Source organism: Cherax quadricarinatus, chromosome 24 (assembly GCF_038502225.1).
Source record: "Cherax quadricarinatus isolate ZL_2023a chromosome 24, ASM3850222v1, whole genome shotgun sequence".
Taxonomy (NCBI): Eukaryota; Metazoa; Arthropoda; class Malacostraca; order Decapoda; family Parastacidae; genus Cherax; species Cherax quadricarinatus.
Window position 1 is genome coordinate 22,580,177 of NC_091315.1, and position 19,490 is coordinate 22,599,666.

The 19,490-nt window shown below is 42.4% G+C and overlaps 1 long non-coding RNA gene across 1 annotated transcript in view; it reads right to left on the reverse strand.

The window, feature by feature from the left end:
* The window catches only part of LOC128690871 (uncharacterized), a 31,776-nt gene that overhangs the window by 8,629 nt on the left and 3,657 nt on the right, over positions 1-19,490 (reverse strand). The gene's annotated exons all lie outside the window — the stretch shown is intronic.

Sequence of the window (19,490 nt, forward strand, 5' to 3'; positions counted from 1 at the left end):
CCCAAATTATATTTACTATTGTATGAGGTAAAATTGATCTATTATGCAGAGAATTCAGAGCTTGGCACCAAATGCAGAAGGTTGTTGATGTGGTTTGGACATTTAGAGCATGGAACCAAATAGGATGACTAGTAAGGTGTATCAATCTGGGGTAAAAGGGTTGGGTTCAGCCTAGGAAAGGGGGGGGTAAGAGAGATTTTGAGTGCTAGTGGCCCGGTGGCCTGGTGGCTAAAGCTCCCGCTTCACACACGGAGGGCCCGGGTTCGATTCCCGGCGGGTGGAAACATTCGACACGTTTCCTTACACCTGTTGTCCTGTTCACCTAGCAGCAAATAGGTACCTGGGTGTTAGTCGACTGGTGTGGGTCGCATCCTGGGGGACAAGATTAAGGACCCCAATGGAAATAAGTTAGACAGTCCTCGATGACGCACTGACTTTCTTGGGTTATCCTGGGTGGCTAACCCTCCGGGGTTAAAAATCCGAACGAAATCTTATCTTAAAGGATTATTTAAATTGTGATGCCAACAAGCTCCCACATGATTATAATTATATAATAATTTATATTCTGCTTGTCATTAAGCTTTTAAGAAGTGTGGGGAGGGCAAATGTGGTCCTGGTGGGTTGAAGCAGCTACTTCATCACCCAACACTCTCACCAGAAAACTTTATGAAGCTGATTATGTTATTCAAAACTCAAACTGTCTGGCACTAAACTTCCAAAAAATAAAGAAATCTGATAATCGAGATCCTAAAAAAGTATTATATAAGAGAATACTGATACAGTCTCAGCTGCTGAGAGAGAGAGAGAGAGATAAGGGGGGGGGGGCAGGGTGGACTGGGGCTGGATTTGAACTCTATTATTGAAGACAGACCAGCCCACTTTTTACTGAAAACATGGCCAGATTAAGATATGGGATTTAGGGACTGCGGCCCAGGAGCCTCCGCCAGCTGGAGGACCTCCAGACTGGTAGATAAGACACATAGGCAACTTTATTCCGAAACGTTTCGCCTACACAGTAGGCTTCTTCAGTCGAGTACAGAAAGTAGGCAGGAGCAGTAGAGATGAGAAGACGATGTAATCAGTCCATCACCCTTGAAGTCGTAGAAGGTCGACCTAAAACTGAAATGGTCTAAAACCGAAATAATATTCCCCATAAGAATTAATGTAAATACAATTAATCTGTTCCAAACACCCAAAAATATTAAGTTAGTTTAATATCTTTATTATGCACCCCATACCCATCCTGTGGGCGGTAGTCAAAAGATTACAAAGGTACATAATAAAAAATACATTTTTTAAAGATTAATTATAGTTTTACATACACAAAAAATGAGAAATAAATAAAATAAATAAATGAACATTTATTTATCTTTATTACATATCTTTATTTATTACATATCTTTATTGAAGACTCTTGTTGGCTTATATAAGACAGGGAGGAGGAGAGAGGGAGGAGTGATTATTGTTTGGAAAGGATATCCTCCTCCATAAGGACTTCAGGTAACACAGCCCTCTCTGGGGTTACTTCCCTCCCTGCCTGCTACACTCCCTGCATGCCTGTTACACTCCCTGCATGCCTGCTACACTCCCTGATACTCCCTGCATGCCTGCTATACTCCCTGCATGCCTGCTACACTCCCTGCATGCCTGCTACACTCCCTGCATGCCTGCTACACTCCCTGCATGCCTGCTACACTCCCTGCATGCCCGCTACACTCCCTGCATGCCTGCTACACTCCCTGCATGCCTGCTACACTCCCTGCATGCCTGCTACACTCCCTGCATGCCTGCTACACACTCTGCCTCCTTTCCACACTCCCTGTTTCCCTGCTACACTCCCTTCCTCCATGCTACACTCCCTGCATGCCTGCTACACTCCCTACATGTCTGCTACACTCCCTGCATGTCTGCTACACTCCCTGCATGCCTGCTACACTCCCTGCATGCCTGCTACACTCCCTGCATGCCTGCCTGCTACACTCTGCCTCCTTTCCACACTCCCTGTTTCCCTGCTACACTCCCTGCATGCCTGCTACACTCCCTGCCTCCCTTCCACAGCATATGTGTAAAGAACCTAGCATAACCCAAAGAAGTCAGAGTGTGACTTATTATCATTGGGGTCCTGCCTCCCCAATACACTCCCTGCCTGCCTGCTACACTCCCTGCTAAACTCCCTTTCGCAACATTAGCTTCCTTAATTTCTACTTTCTTTGCCAGGATGGAAGCAACTGTCGATTTGGATTTCCACACATCCTGGCAAGTTCTAGCACTCGAAAACCATTCTCATACTTTTCAATTTCTTTCTTAAATTCCATCCTGTTTCTCACTTTCTTTATCAAAGGAACTTTCTTTGGGCCCATGGTTGCTTATTTCACAGTTGCACTCAATCAATAACCACAAAAAACAATGGATTACAGCGAAATGTTTGGATGAATGAGCAGAAATTTCCTCACTCGCCCAGAGACACAACCAGACTGACTCACGAATGTGTGAGTTGCTGGTGGGCAGACAGGTGGACATGTCCAATACAGTGGATAAGCGAAATAGCAGCCGATAACCGGAATAAAATTTTGGCCAAAAAACTGGGCGATAACCGAGTTGGCCGATATCCGGAACGGCTGATAACCGAAGGTCCACTACCAGAAACAGCACTGGCCCTAGAACTGACCCTTGTGGAACCCCACTTATCATAGTTGCCCAATCTGACACCTCGTCACACACCATCTCTTGCTTCCTGCCTGAGAGGCATTCTATGATCCATTGCAGTGCTTTTCCTGTTATTCCTGCCTGCTCCAGCTTTTGCACTGATTTCGTGTGGAACTGTGTAGGTTTGTGACAGGATTTTCCCTCCCTGGAACCCTGCTGGTTACTGTGAATAAGCTTATTCCTTTCTAGGTGATGCACCAGTCTTTTCCTGATAAGCTTGTCCACAACTTTCCATACTATACATGTCAGTGACACTGGTCTGTGTGTGTTTAACTTCTTTTTTGAACTATTAAAACTGGATACATCTGCAATGTTCTTGTGAAAATTTGTGTGGACTGCCTCCAAGTGAGTCGCCTACCCTGGCAAGCTCTGTTGACACCGAGCTCTGAGGTGGGTACCTCAGCCTCACAAGTGGCTTATAGGACAGATTTTCACAAATGATTGGTGTTGCAAGAAACTCACCTGCATGCACGTATAAAGGACTAACTTACTTGGTGTTGCAGCATATATCCTGATCTTCAACTTCCCTAAGCTTAGCCTTAGCCCCTTCGGACTTCCCCTCAGAAATCACGTGCAACCGGGAGCCTGAATTCCTGCAATATTCAATCGTTATTAATGACCTGCCTGCACCTCAGAAATTCCAATATCCAAGAGGGTGTGTATCCCCTAGTACAACTATGCAGACACGTACACTAGCTTCTACATAGACAAGAGACACTGGTACGTACTGGGCATGCACTCCCAGCTGCAACACAGGCCCACAGATCAACTCACTCACAATTTCCCCAGACACTGGCCAGAAATCTACGAGATAAAGTGGAGGTCTTGTCTTACTGTATGGGCCTGACGGAGGAGGTCATCTACGGTACATCGAGGTGCCTCTACCAGATTTCCCCAGGTCTCTTATGTGAAGACACGTGGGGGGCGCCGTCTGCTGATCACGGCACGTCTTGTCCAGTTGGTGTCTGTCTTAAGAAGGACGCTATTGTGTCTTTGAGACCTGCGCCTCGTCATTCAAGCTAGGGCTGCCAGTTCTCCCTGGCTAACTTAACCTAGTGTTTGCCTACATTATCGGCCTATTACTACCTATGTTAAGGTCTTAGGTCTACATTATTATTATCTACAGTTGCCTTAGTAAACCTAATATTAATATACTAACAGTAAAACTACCTACTCCACGCCTACCATCCACGCCAACTCGGGGAAAGAAATGTGTTTATGTTTGGGGAGAAGCTTTTTGTTTGGGTGGGTTTAAAGGCTACCCAGCTCAGCCGTTCCATTACGTCCATGCTGGAACCCCCTTTGTACGCCGGATCTGTCCTGTGGAACTTTAGGGACCAAATAAATTTCCACAGTTCTGTTACTCTATTCTGTATGAAAATTACACAGTGGGAATTAAAGCTAATAGTGTTTCCCTGTAATTTTCCATCACACACAATGTGATTCATACACAGTGTTGAAATCTATCATTAGGGTCATGTCAGTGTCCATGTGTGTGGGAGAGGTGCAGGGTATGGGTGTTGTACAGAATTATCAGACTGCTTGTTTTGTAGTGTTGAGTTGATCCAACTATTAAATATTTAATATACTGGTATGTTTTATAGTTCCCAAAAAATGTAAATCTATCAAGACATAAAACCTTGGAAAAATAACGAAATGAACCTACATGTGATATTCATAACATTCCACATCAGAGGGAGAGAGATCTTGTCTAACAGTGGTGGGGGGGGGGAACCATGGATAATGAATTCTGTTACTCACTGTTGTTAAATAATTAAAGAAAAAAAAGTCGAATGCCTCCTTCCCTCTTCGATCAATCATACCCACTATCCTTCTGCAAACAATGATATTCAGGACTTATACTGTAGGGGTCATTTATGTGCCTATTGTCTATAAAATTCTTAATTCTACAATTTAATGTTATTGCCGGTGGTTACCCCTCTCTCCTACCCCCACTACACACCTGAAGCCAGAAGTACAAACATGCTCTGCTGTTTGTCAGTGTATATGCTGAATGGTAACTGTTAAAATATAAAAGATTTTTATTTCTTTGCAATGTTTACAATGTGTGATTCCAGTTTTGATTTGTTAAGTACAAAGAAAGCCACTATCATGCCGGGGCATTTCGGCATGATATTTTAATATTTATTTAAGGAATTAAGATGTTTAATATTACATAATAACATTGCATAAGTCCTATTTAAATTCATCAGTTCGTACTCATATTGCTTAACCAATTTTTAAAGCTATCCAAAAAAATAGCGTCAATAACACAAATAACCTATTCTAGGGGAAGGTTAACAGAGGTTATTGTTATGTACTGGTGAAATGACATCTTAAACTACTTGTTATGCTATTATTTGTGTTAAACAATAAAAAAAAGTAGCTATAACATGGTTTATTTTACAGCACACTTTGGTTAGTGGAGTATTACAGGATCTGCCAAAAGTCTTTTAATTTTGTTAACCAGTCTCCATCTTCGTTACAAGCTGCCCTATTTCATGAAAATAGTCTTTACTCCTCTGTTTGCTATACTATCTGAGTTGCCTGATGTTATTTCTGCCCGGGGAGAGTAGAGAAACTTTTTTCCTAAACTGTACATAGGTTGTATGTATTGTAAAATGTAAAGTAATGCCTGATTTCTGCCGAGTAGTGGTAGATAACTATAACCTAAGATATGCTAAGATACATTCATACAATAATTAAACCCTTCCAATGACAAGTCAAAATACTTTTCATTTAGTTAAAGCGCTCGCATATAGTTATCATAATATATTATTCTTTTCCCAATATCTAGGTCCTCTCTCTCCCTGCTCCATGAGCTTCATCAAACCTCGTCTTAAAACTATGCATGGTTCCCGCCTCCACTATGTCACTTTGTAGGCTATTCCACAGCCTGATTACTCTATGACTGAAGAAATACTTCCTAACATCCCTTTGATTCATCTGAGTCTTCAACTTCCAATTGTGACCTCTTGTTTCTGTGTCCCATCTCTGGAACATCCTGTCTTTGTCCACCTTGTCTATTCCGCGCAGTATTTTATATGTCATTATCATGTCTCCCCTGACCCTCCTGTCCTCCAGTGTCGTCAGGCCAATTTCCCTTTCTTCGTAGGACAATCCCCTTAGCTCTGGGACTAGTCTTGTTGCAAACATTTGCACTTTCTCTAATTTCTTGACGTGCTTGACCAGGTGTGGATTCCAAACTGGTGCTGCATACTCCAGTATGGGCCTGACGTATATGGTGTACAGAGTCTTGAACGATTCCTTACTGAGATATCGGAACGCTATCCTTAGGTTTGCCAGACGCCCGTAAGCTGCAGCAGTTATCCGATTGTTGTGCGAGTCAGGAGATATGCTCGGTGTTATACTCACCCCAAGATCTTTTTCCTTGAGTGAGGTTTGCAGTCTTTGGCCACCTAGACTATACTCTGTCTGCGGTCTTCTTTGCCCTTTCCCGATCTTCATGACTTTGCATTTGGCAGGGTTAAATTCAAGGAGCCAGTTGCTGGACCAGGCTTGTAGCCTGTCCAGGTCTCTTTGTAGTCCTGCCTGATCCTCGACCGATTTGATTCTCCTCATTAACTTCACATCATCTGCAAACAAGGACACTTCTGAGTCTATCCCTTCCGTTATGTCATTCACATATACCAAAAACAGCACAGGTCCTAGGACTGACCCCTGTGGAACCCCGCTTGTCACAGGCGCCCACTCTGACACCTCGTCACGTACCATGACTCGTTGTTGCCTCCCTGTCAGGTATTCTCTGATCCATTGCAGTGCCCTTCCCGTTATGCGTACCTGATCCTCTAGCTTTTGCATCTAGCCTCTTGTGAGGAACTGTGTCGAAGGCCTTCTTGCAGTCCGAGAATATGCAGTCTATCCATCCCTCTCTATCTTGCCTTACTTCTGTCACCTTGACATAAAACTCCAGTAGGTTTGTGACACAGGATTACCCTTCCCTAAAACCGTGCTGGTTGTCGATTATACACTTGTTTCTTACCAGGTGGTCAACCACTCGCCTCCTGATAATCTTCTCCATGACTTTGCATACTATAGACGTTAGTGGCACAGGTCTGTAGTTTAATGTCTCGTGTCTGTCACCCTCGTGTGTGTGTGTGTGTGTGTGTGTGTGTGTGTGTGTGTGTGTGTGTGTGTGTGTGTGTACTCACCTATTTGTACTCACCTATTTGTGGTTGCAGGGGTCGAGTCCTAGCTCCTGGCCCCGCCTCTTCACCGGTTGCTACTAGGCCCTCTCTCTCCCCGCTCCATGAGCTTTATCAAACCTCGTCTTAAAACTGTGTATGGTTCCTGCCTCCACTACGTCATTTTCTAGGCTATTCCACTGCCTTACAACTCTATGACTGAAGAAATACTTCCTACTATCTCTCTGACTCATTTGTGTCTTCAACTTCCAATTGTGGCCTCTTGTTTCTGTGTCCCCTCCCTGGAACATCCTGTCTTTGTCCACCTTGTCTATTCCACGCAGTATTTTATATGTCGTTATCATGTCTCCCCTGACCCTCCTGTCCTCCAGTGTCGTCAGGCCGATTTCCCTTAATCTTTCTTCATAGGACATTCCCCTTAGCTCTGGAACTAACCTTGTCGCAAACCTTTGTACTTTCTCTAGTTTCTTGACGTGCTTTATCAAGTGCGGGTTCCAAACAGGTGCTGCATACTCCAGTATGGGCCTGACATACACGGTGTACAGTGTCTTGAATGATTCCTTACTAAGGTATCGGAATGCTGTTCTCAGGTTTGCCAGGCGCCCATATGCTGCAGCAGTTATCTGATTGATGTGTGCTTCCGGAGACATGCTCGGTGTTATACTCACCCCAAGATCTTTCTCCTTGAGTGAGGTTTGCAGTCTTTGGCCACCTAGCCTATACTCTGTCTGTGGTCTTCTGTGCCCCTCCCCCATCTTCATGACTTTGCATTTGGCAGGATTAAATTCGAGAAGCCATTTGCTGGACCAGGTGTCCAGTCTGTCCAGGTCTCTTTGAAGTCCTGCCTGGTCCTCATCAGATTTAATTCTCCTCATTAACTTCACATCATCTGCAAACAGGGACACTTCTGAGTCTAACCCTTCCGTCATGTCGTTCACATATACCAAAAATAGCACTGGTCCTAGGACCGACCCCTGTGGGACCCCGCTCGTCACAGGTGCCCACTGTGATACATCATTACGTACCATGACTCGTTGTTGCCTCCCTGTCAGGTATTCTCTGATCCATTGCAGTGCCCTTCCTGTTATATGCGCCTGATGCTCTAGCTTCTGCACTAATCTCTTGTGAGGAACTGTGTCAAAGGCCTTCTTGCAGTCCAAGAAGATGCAATCAACCCACCCCTCTCTCTCTTGTCTTACTTCTGTTATTTTATCATAAAACTCCAGAAGGTTTGTGACACAGGATTTGCCTTCCGTGAATCCGTGCTGGTTGGCATTTATACTCCTGTTCCGTTCCAGGTGCTCCACCACTCTCCTCCTGATAATCTTCTCCATAATTTTGCATACTATACACGTCAATGACACAGGTCTATAGTTTAGTGCCTCTTTTCTGTCTCCTTTTTTAAAAATGGGAACTACATTTGCCGTCTTCCATACCTCAGGTAGTTGCCCAGTTTCCAGGGATGTGTTGAAGATTGTGGTAAGTGGCACGCACAACATATCTGCTCCCTCTCTAAGGACCCACGGGGAGATGTTGTCCGGTCCCATTGCCTTTGAGGTATCGATGTCCCTTAGCAGTTTCTTCACCTCCTCCTCATCTGTATGTATGTCGTCCAACACTTGTTGGTGTATTCCTTGCTGGTGTCCCCATCTGGTCTGTCCCCCCAGAGTCCTTCCTGTCTCTACTGTAAATACTTCCTTAAATCTCGTGTTGAGCTCCTCACATACCTCTTGATCGTTTCTTGTGAGTTCTCCACCTTCTTTCCTCAGCCTTATCACCTGGTCCTTGACTGTTGTCTTCCTCCTAATGTGGCTATACAGCAGTTTCGGGTCAGATTTGACTTTCGATGCTATGTCGTTTTCATACTGTCGCTGGGCCTCCCTCCTTATCTGTGCATACTCGTTTCTGGCTCTTCTACTAATCTCCTTGTTTTCCTGGGTCCTATGCCTCCTGTACCTTTTCCATTCTCTGTTGCACTTAGTTTTTGCCTCCCTACACCTTCGGGTAAACCAAGGACTCGTTTTGGTCTTCCTATTATTTCTGTTTCCCTTGGGAACAAAACTTTCCTCTGCCTCCTTGCACTTTGTTGCCACATATTCCATCATCTCGTTTACTGATTTTCCTACCATTTCTCTGTCCCACTGAACCTCCTGCAGGAAGTTTCTCATACCTGTGTAGTCCCCCCTTTTATAGTTTGGCCTGTCCCCTTCAGTTCCTGTTACCTTCTTCTGTGTGTGTGTGTGTGTGTGTGTACTCACCTAGTTGTACTCACCTAGTTGAGGTTGCGGGGGTCGAGTCCGAGCTCCTGGCCCCGCCTCTTCACTGGTCGCTACTAGGTCACTCTCCCTGAACCATGAGCTTTATCATACCTCTGCTTAAAGCTATGTATGGATCCTGCCTCCACTACATCGCTTCCCAAACTATTCCACTTCCTGACTACTCTGTGGCTGAAGAAATACTTCCTAACATCCCTGTGATTCATCTGTGTCTTCAACTTCCAACTGTGTCCCCTTGTTGCTGTGTCCAATCTCTGGAACATCCTGTCTTTGTCCACCTTGTCAATTCCTCTCAGTATTTTGTATGTCGTTATCATGTCCCCCCTATCTCTCCTGTCCTCCAGTGTCGTCAGGTTGATTTCCCTTAACCTCTCCTCGTAGGACATACCTCTTAGCTCTGGGACTAGTCTTGTTGCAAACCTTTGCACTTTCTCTAGTTTCTTTACGTGCTTGGCTAGGTGTGGGTTCCAAACTGGTGCCGCATACTCCAATATGGGCCTAACGTACACGGTGTACAGGGTCCTGAACGATTCCTTATTAAGATGTCGGAATGCTGTTCTGAGGTTTGCTAGGCGCCCATATGCTGCAGCAGTTATTTGGTTGATGTGCGCTTCAGGAGATGTGCCTGGTGTTATACTCACCCCAAGATCTTTTTCCTTGAGTGAGGTTTGTAGTCTCTGGCCCCCTAGACTGTACTCCGTCTGCGGTCTTCTTTGCCCTTCCCCAATCTTCATGACTTTGCACTTGGTGGGATTGAACTCCAGGAGCCAATTGCTGGACCAGGTCTGCAGCCTGTCCAGATCCCTTTGTAGTTCTGCCTGGTCTTCGATCGAATGAATTCTTCTCATCAACTTCACGTCATCTGCAAACAGGGACACCTCGGAGTCTATTCCTTCCGTCATGTCGTTCACAAATACCAGAAACAGCACTGGTCCTAGGACTGACCCCTGTGGGACCCCGCTGGTCACAGGTGCCCACTCTGACACCTCGCCACGTACCATGACTCGCTGCTGTCTTCCTGACAAGTATTCCCTGATCCATTGTAGTGCCTTCCCTGTTATCCCTGCTTGGTCCTCCAGTTTTTGCACTAATCTCTTGTGTGGAACTGTGTCAAACGCCTTCTTGCAGTCCAAGAAAATGCAATCCACCCACCCCTCTCTCTCTTGTCTTACTGCTGTCACCATGTCATAGAACTCCAGTAGGTTTGTGACACAGGATTTCCCGTCCCTGAAACCATGTTGGCTGCTGTTGATGAGATCATTCCTTTCTAGGTGTTCCACCACTCTTCTCCTGATAATCTTCTCCATGACTTTGCATACTATACATGTCAGTGACACTGGTCTGTAGTTTAGTGCTTCATGTCTGTCTCCTTTTTTAAAGATTGGGACTACATTTGCTGTCTTCCATGCCTCAGGCAATCTCCCTGTTTCGATAGATGTATTGAATATTGTTGTTAGGGGTACACATAGCGCCTCTGCTCCCTCTCTCAGGACCCATGGAGAGATGTTATCTGGCCCCATTGCCTTTGAGGTATCTAGCTCACTCAGAAGCCTCTTCACTTCTTCCTCGGTTGTGTGTACTGTGTCCAGCACATGGTGGTGTGCCCCACCTCTCCGTCTTTCTGGAGCCCCTTCTGTCTCCTCTGTGAACACTTCTTTGAATCTCTTGTTGAGTTCCTCACATACTTCACGGTCATTTCTTGTTGTCTCTCCTCCTTCCTTCCTTAGCCTGATTACCTGGTCCTTGACTGTTGTTTTCCTCCTGATGTGGCTGTATAACAGAGTCGGGTCAGATTTGGCTTTCGCTGCTGTCTTTTTCATATTGTCTTTGGGCTTCACTTCTTATATGTGCAGTGTGTGTGTGTGTGTGTGTGTGTGTGTGTGTGTGTGTGTGTGTGTGTGTGTGTGTGTGTGTGTGTGTGTGTGTGTGTGTGTGTGTGTGTGTGTGTGTGTGTGTGTGTGTGTGTGTGTGTGTGTGTGTGTGTGTGTGTGTGTATGTGTGTGTGTGTGTGTGTGTGTGTGTGTGTGTGTGTGTACTCACCTATTTGTACTCACCTATTTGTGGTTGCAGGGGTCGAGTCACAGCTCCTGGCCCCGCCTCTTCGCTGATTGCTACTAGGTCCTCTCTCTCCCTGCCCCATGAGCTCTATCATACCTCGCCTTAAAACTATGTATGGTTCCTGCCTCCACCACATCACTTTCTAGGCTATTCCATGGCCTGACTACTCTATGACTGAAGAAATACTTCCTAACATCCCTTTGATTCATCTGAGTCTTCAACTTCCAATTGTGACCTCTTGTGTCTGTGTCCCATCTCTGGAACATCCCGTCTTTGTCCACCTCGTCTATTCCGCGCAGTATTTTATATGTCGTTATCATGTCTCCCCTGACCCTCCTGGCCTCCAGTGTCGTCAGGCCGATTTCCCTCAACCTTTCTTCATAGGACAATCCCCGTAGCTCTGGGACTAGTCTTGTTGCAAACCTTTGCACTTTCTCTAATTTCTTGACGTGCTTGACTAGGTGTGGATTCCAAACTGGTGCTGCATACTCCAGTATGGGCCTGACGTAGATGGTGTACAGAGTCTTAAACGAATCCTTACTGAGGTATCGGAACGCTATCCGTAGGTTTGCCAGGCGCCCGTATGCTGCAGCAGTTATCTGATTGATGTGCGCCTCAGGAGATATGCTCGGTGTTATACTCACCCCCAGATCTTTTTCCTTGAGTGAGGTTTGCAGTCTTTGGCCATCTAAACTATATTGTGTCTGCGGTCTTCTTTGCCCTTCCCCAATCTTCATGACTTTGCATTTGGCAGGGTTAAATTCAAGGAGCCAGTTGCTGGACCAGGCTTGTAGCCTGTCCAGGTCTCTTTGTAGTCCTGCCTGTGTGTGTGTGTGTGTGTGTGTGTGTGTGTGTGTGTGTGTGTGTGTGTGTGTGTGTGTGTGTGTGTGTGTGTGTGTGTGTGTGTGTGTGTGTGTGTGCGTGCGTGTGTGTCCCAGTTAATATTTGCACTAATAGCTCATTACAGTTGTGACCGGGTGTGGATGTGTGAATGGCTCATTACTTTGTAATTTGTTCATGATTGTAACCATGTATATACGTGTAGATGGTTCATTACATTTTTAACTTGTGTGATAAATGGTTTTGAAAACCGAAAACCTCTGTAACTTTTCAGGATTATGACCAGATCTACCTGGAACTCATTACCTTGTAACTAGTTCATCTATCAAAACTTTGGGTCCAGTCCCTGGACCCATTATGTACTTCTGTAATCTTTTGACTACCGCCCACACGATAGGTATGGGGTGCGTAATAGATATTAACCTAAAAAAATCATGGAGAAGCGCTAAGCCCGTGGAGGCCATACAAAACCCGGGGACCAGGATTTATTTATTTATTTAATGTCTTTGCAAACAGTACATTGAGATTGTGTATATACAATAGTGGGTTGCAATGCAAAGAGAGCCTCTATTATGCCTTGGCATTATGGGCCAACTTAACATTATTGGCTTACATTCTACTTAATACTAAGAAATAGTATATCATAGTTGTACAGTAGAATATTAATTATAAATGAATCAAAATTTGTATAATACAAAGATATACGTATTTATATTCTAAAATGCTTTTGTGAAAAACAATGATTCAATTATATTCCTGTCAACAATGGATAAAAGGTTCAAAGTGATTGTTTCAGTTATGATGTGGGAGTACATAGGTGAGTAAGTGTATACTGAGTATTTAGCATTTAGTCTAGGGTGATTAAGTGGCTTTTGAGAAGAGTCTTAAATTGATTTTCAGACTGGGTTACTTTAATATCTTCTGGTAATGAATTCCATATTTTGGGGCCCTTTATGTGCATAGAGTTTTTACACAGTGTGATATGGACACGAGGTATATCAAAAAGAGATCTGTGTCTTGTGTTGTGGTCATGTGTCCTGTTTAGGTTGGTGAGGAAAAGTTTGAGTGGGGGGTTTATATTTGCGTGTATTGTTCTGTGTATGTAGTAGGCACATGAATAAGTATGGATGTTCTTAATGGTAAGCAGATTCAGACTTTTGAAAATTGGTGGAGTATGCTGGCGGGAGTGGGAATTTGTTATCATTCTTACTGCTGCCTTTTGCTGGGTTATTAGGGGTTTTAGGTGATTGGATGTTGTTGATCCCCATGCACAAATTCCATATGTAAGATAAGGGTATATGAGTGAATGGTACAGTGCCAGGAGAGCTGATTGTGGAACGTAGTACCTTATCTTTGATAGTATGCCTACAGTCTTGGAGATTTTCTTGGTGATTTGTTGTATGTGTGTCCGGAACTTAAGGCTACTGTCAAGGTGGATACCTAGGAATTTTCCCTCTGTGAGTCTTGTGACTGATGATCCATTTAGCGTAATGTTAATTGGATCATTTGCAGCTTTGTTTCCAAACTGAATGAAATAGGTTTTATCAGTGTTCAAGGTAAGTTTGTTAGTCATCATCCAGGCAGATATTTTCTGTAATTCAGCATTGACTGTGTTTGCTAGTATGACTGCGTTTGGGTGGGAAAATACATATGTAGTGTCATCTGCAAATAATATGGGTTTGAGTAGCTGTGATGCATTCGGTAGATCATTGATGTAGATGAGAAAGAGGAGTGGTCCAAGGACACTTCCTTGTGGGACTCCTACTGTGATTGGTTGGGTGGAGGAGTTTGCATCATTTGCATACACATATTGAGTTCTGTTACTAAGGTATGACTTTAGGTAGTTGAGGGAGTGGCCTCTGATACCATAGTGCATTAATTTGGAGTACAGTAGTTCATGGTCGACTGTATCGAAAGCTTTACGTAAATCAATGAAAATGCCCAGCGGGACTTCTTTTTTTTCAAGTGCGGTATATATTAGTTCTAGCATGTGTATGATAGCATCATTTGTGCTTTTATTATTTCTGAATCCATCCTGACAAAGGTTGTGTGAAACGAGGTAGGAATAGATCCGTCTATGAATTAATTTTTCAAAGATTTTAGAGAGCAGTGGTAAGTTAGATATTGGTCTATAGTTATTCAAGTCAGCTTGGTCACCTCCTTTATGGATCGGAGTGACCCTAGCTATTTTGAGGATTGTTGGGAAGGTAGATGATTCAATGAATTTGTTAAAGAGCGTTTTATTTATTTATTTATTTATTAACAATTTGAGCATACATACAGAGGTACAAAAAAATACAGATAAGAGCAGCATGCCAAAGCCACTTATACTATGCATAGCATTACGGACTGGCTTAAAATTAACTTAAGATTAACTAAGCAATGATGTAATCAGTGATAAGACATTATTGTAAACAGATAACTATAAAGCACAATGAGTATTACAAAGACAGGTCATATGGTTGCATGCATTGTTGTACATTCAGTCGTATGGAGTATTCTGTTAGGTAGTGTATTTAAAAAATAATAAAGTTAGATTGGGTTTTAGGTTTAACATTTATGTGATATAATTGTGAGAAACATTTAAGATATACAATTTATAAGGTTCAGTTATTCAGTATTTATTTGGTTTTGGGTGAGTAAGTGATCTTTGAGAAGAGACTTGAATTTATAAACAGGTAGTGTTTCTTTTATATTTACAGGTAATGAATTCCAGATTTTAGGGCCTTTTATGTGCATTGAGTTTTTGCATAGTGTGAGATGGACACGAGGAACATCAAAGAGTGATCTGTGCCTTGTGTTATGGTCATGTGTTCTGTTGAGGTTGGCAAGGAGATGTTTGAGGGGAGGGTTAATATCAGAGTTAAGTGTTCTATGTATGTAATAGGTGCAGTAATAAGTATGGATGTTTTGTATGGTGAGTAGGTTTAGTGTATTGAATATTGGTGGAGTGTGCTGCCTGTAGTGAGAATTTGTTATCATTCTAACTGCAGCCTTTTGTTGGGTAATTAGTGGTCTGAGATGGTTAATTGTTGTTGAGCCCCATGCACAAATTCCATAGGTGAGATAGGGGTAAATAAGAGAGTGATATAGGGCCAGGAGGGCTGACTGTGGAACATAGTACCGTATCTTCGATAGTATGCCTACAGTCTTGGAAATTTTCTTAGAAATTTGTTGTATATGTGTATGAAATTTGAGTCTATTATCAAGGTGGATTCCTAAGAATTTTCCCTCTGTTAGCTTTGTGATAGGTGATCCGTTTATCATTATGTTAAGAGGGACATCTGTAGCTCTGTTACCAAACTGAATGAAGTAGGTTTTGTCAATGTTTAGTGTAAGTTTGTTAGTCCTCATCCAGGTAGATATTTTCTGTAATTCGGTATTTACAGTATTGGCTAGCGTGACTGGGCTCGGGTGAGAGAAGACGTATGTAGTGTCATCTGCAAATAGTGTGGGTTTGAGTAATTGCGAAGCATTTGGAAGGTCATTTATGTATAGGAGAAAGAGAAGAGGGCCAAGGACACTTCCCTGTGGGACACCAACTGTAATTGGTTGCGCAGAAGAGTTTGCCCCATTTGCGTACACATATTGGCTTCTGTTGCTGAGGTATGACTTGAGGTAGTTGAGGGAGTGCCCTCTTATACCATAGTGTGACAATTTTACGTGGAGCAAGTCATGGTCAACTGTATCAAAAGCTTTACGTAAGTCAATGAAGATCCCCAGTGGGACTTCTTTTTTCTCTATTGCAGTGTATATATGTTCTAGCATGTGTATAATAGCATCATTAGTATTTTTATTAGGCCTGAATCCAAATTGGCAGGGGTTGAGTATGTTTTGGGAGATAAGGTAGGAGTAGATTCGTTTATGAATTAATTTTTCGAAGATTTTTGAGAGAGGGTGTAAGTTGGATATTGGCCTATAGTTATTCAACTCTGTTTGGTCTCCTCCTTTGTGGATCGGGGTGACCCTTGCTATTTTGAGTACTGTAGGGAAGGTGGAGGATTCAATGGATTTGTTAAAGAGTGTTGCAATGATTGGTGATAGCACTTGTGACAGTTTTTTGTATATAAAGGGTGGTAAGGTATTTAAATCTCCTGCCTTGTTTTTTAGTGCGTTGATAATAAGGGAGACTTCGTATGGGTTAGTCGGAGCTAGGAACAGTGTGTTCGGGTAGTTGCCGGTGAGGTAGTCATTTGGTGGGGTATCTGAGCTTGGGATTTTATTGGCAAGGTTTTGTCCTATAGTGGAGAAGAAATCATTGAGTCTGTTTGCTGTTTCTGTTGGTGGGAGTTGGGGTTCATCTGATTTTGCTAATTTTATTTCGCTATTTCGTGATATCTTTTTTGTTCCCAGAATTTCTGATAGGGTTTTCCAGGTCTTTTTTATATCACCTCGTAAGTTGGATAATCTGTTCTCATAATACAATTTTTTTGCCCTTCTTATCAGGCTGGTTAGGATTGACGAGTAACGTTTTGTTTGGTCTCTGGTTATGTGACCCATTCTGTACTGTTTTTCATATTGGTGTTTTGTATTTATGGATTTGAGAATGCTGGGTGTTAGCCAGGGACTGTTCAGTCTCTTAGCTGTTATCTGTTTAGTTTTTTTAGGGCAGTGCTTGTTATAGAGGTATTGGGTCTTTTTTAGTTGGTAAGTTGGTAAGTTAGATATTGGTTTATAGTTATTCAAGTCAGCTTGGTCACCTCCTTTATGGATCGGAGTGACCCTCGCTATTTTGAGGAGTGTTGGGAAGGTAGAAGATTCAATGGATTTGTTAAAGAGTGTTGCAATAATTGGTGACAATACTTGAGAAGCTTTTTTGTACATTTATGTCTCCTGCCTTGTTTTTAAGGGTGTTTATGATGAGCGTAACTTCAGTGGGGTTGGTTGGAGCTAGGAATAGCGTATTTGGGTAGGTTCCTATGAGGTAGTCTGATGGACAGGCGTTTGTGCTTGGTATTTTGTTTGCTAGATTTTTTTTTCCTATGGTGGAGAAGAAAACATTAAGTCTGTTTGCTGTTTCGGTTGGAGTGAGTAGGGGTTCATCTGATTTTGTTAGTTTGATTGCTTTGTTTTTGGATAACTTTTTAGTTCCAAGAATTTCAGATAGAGTTTTCCAGTTTTTTTTTTTCATATCACCTTTGATGTTATGTAATCTATTTTCATAATACAATTTTTTTGACCATATCAGGCTGGTTAGTGCTGACGAGTAATTTCTCGACTGTTCTCTAGTTATTTGACCCATTCTATACTGTTTTTCATATTTGTGCTTTGTGTTAATGGATTTGAGGATGCTTGGTGTTAGCCAGGGATTATTCAGTCTCTTTGCTGTGATCTGTTTAGTTTTTCTGGGGCAATGTTTGTTATAGAGGCTTTGGGCTTTTTTTTAGAAAATTATTTATACATTCATATCTGTATATGTTTCAAGCTCATTTTGCCAATCGATGTTATTCATAGCTGCTATAAAGTTGTTAACTGCTGTCTCGTTATGTAGTCTGAAGGTTACTTTAGTAATGTCTTGTGGCAGTTTGCCCAGATTAGTTATGAGAAAGGTTGGGTAGTGGTCTGTAGTGTTGTCTGTGATTATGTCTGATTTTAAAGGGGATATGGTGTTTGTCCTATTAAGGAGATGCTTGTCTCGGAGATTCTTGTAGGTTTAGATATTGCTGGTAGCAACAGGCAGTTACTCATTGTGTTTGTGAATTCGGTTACTTGTGGGTCCTGGTCGTGTAGTATGTTTATGTCGAAATCACCTGTTAGTACAAGGTGGTCTTTATTCACGTTTGCATCAGTAATCATGTTTCCTAGTTTTTCACTAAAGTGATAAATGTTTGACTGTGGTACTCTGTAGATGTTTATAACTGTGAGAGGTTTTTGCAGGTCTTTTGATTTAAATTTGGCTATGATATATTCTCCATGTTCATCCCTTGTGCAAGATTTATTGATACATTCGAGTTGATTTGAATAGTAGACAGCTGTTCCTCCCCCTTGCTGGTCTGTTCTACAGTTGTGTATGGCCATGTAGCCAGGAATGGTATAGAAATCTGTAATATCAGGCTTAAGCCAGGTTTCTGTGAGTGTGATGATTGATATATTGGAATTAAGGGAACTGAGTAATTCTGTGAGGTCATCATAATGTTTGCTCAAGGATCTGACATTGTAGTTAAAGATGGTTATGTTATTGTTTGCACTGAGTAATGTCTTTGCTTGGTCTGCTGTGTAGTAATTACAGTTACTGGTTGATTCGTGTAATTCATTTTGTAAAAAGTTTACATCAGGATCTATGTCTGTAATCATAGGATGAGAGTAATTTTACAAACTAGATTTTCTGAGTAAAATGATATAAGATTTATATTGAATCTACAACTAGACTTATGACTAAGGCAATGAAACTGGAAGAATGATCAGTCAACTCACTACATCGTTAGACTCACACTGATAAGCTGAAAACATGAGTTTATATATTCATTGTTTCTCTTCGATAATGTGTGAACCTGCGCATCTGTGGTTTTTTAATTATTCATAGAAATCTACCTGCTCTCGTTTTAATTCAAGATTATGTATAAATTTTTACATTTAGACAGAGCTAAACCCGTTGGAGTGATACGGCGCTTTAGGGAATAGACGGCAATCAGGCTTGATTCCAAGAAGGGAAGGATAGATCAAATTCCTAGCATCAAGAGCCCGCTCGCCGACATCAAGGACCCTCCCTGAGTGGTTTATATATTAAAATACTTGTGTCTCATACTACATATAGTAAAATATCATCAATAATAACTCTGCCAAGCGAGCCTAATTAGCATGGTTGGTTGGTTGATAAGGTATGCAACGCATAGATTACTGTTATCTGTAGAAATTACAAGCTTTATCACTACCGATTCATTGGTAGGGGAGGGCTTTTTTTTTTTTTTGGCCATGGTTTTCCTCAGTCTCTCAAACATGTAAATAGTTCACTACCAGTAACTTCTTTAGCTATCAAAATTTTGAGACCCAGTTCTTGGACTGTGTGCGCCTCTCGAATCTGTTGACCACCTACCACTCACTGGATGGGTAAGCGAGGTATAGCAAAACTATTAAACTAATTAAAGGGGAGGGGAGGGGTGCACATATTGTGGTATATGTTAAAGCACCATGATAATTTCTAGCGGACAACACGAAATGTGACATATATGTCTGTCTTTTCTTCTGCGTTAACATACAAAATCGACTGATCAAGACTCGTCTTTATGACAGTTTTTGTATTACTTAAGAGGTTTTACTTTACCATTTTTAGTGAGAAGTTTTCTGACATTCATATCCAGAATTCCTTCAAGAAGGTGAAGGGTACCTTGATACCGGTGAATTATTATTAGAATAAAAAAGAAGCGCTAAACCTACAAGAGTTATACAGCAATAGTGCTGGTGAAGGGCTCTTATTTCAAGGAATTTTAACTGCACTCTCCTTCAG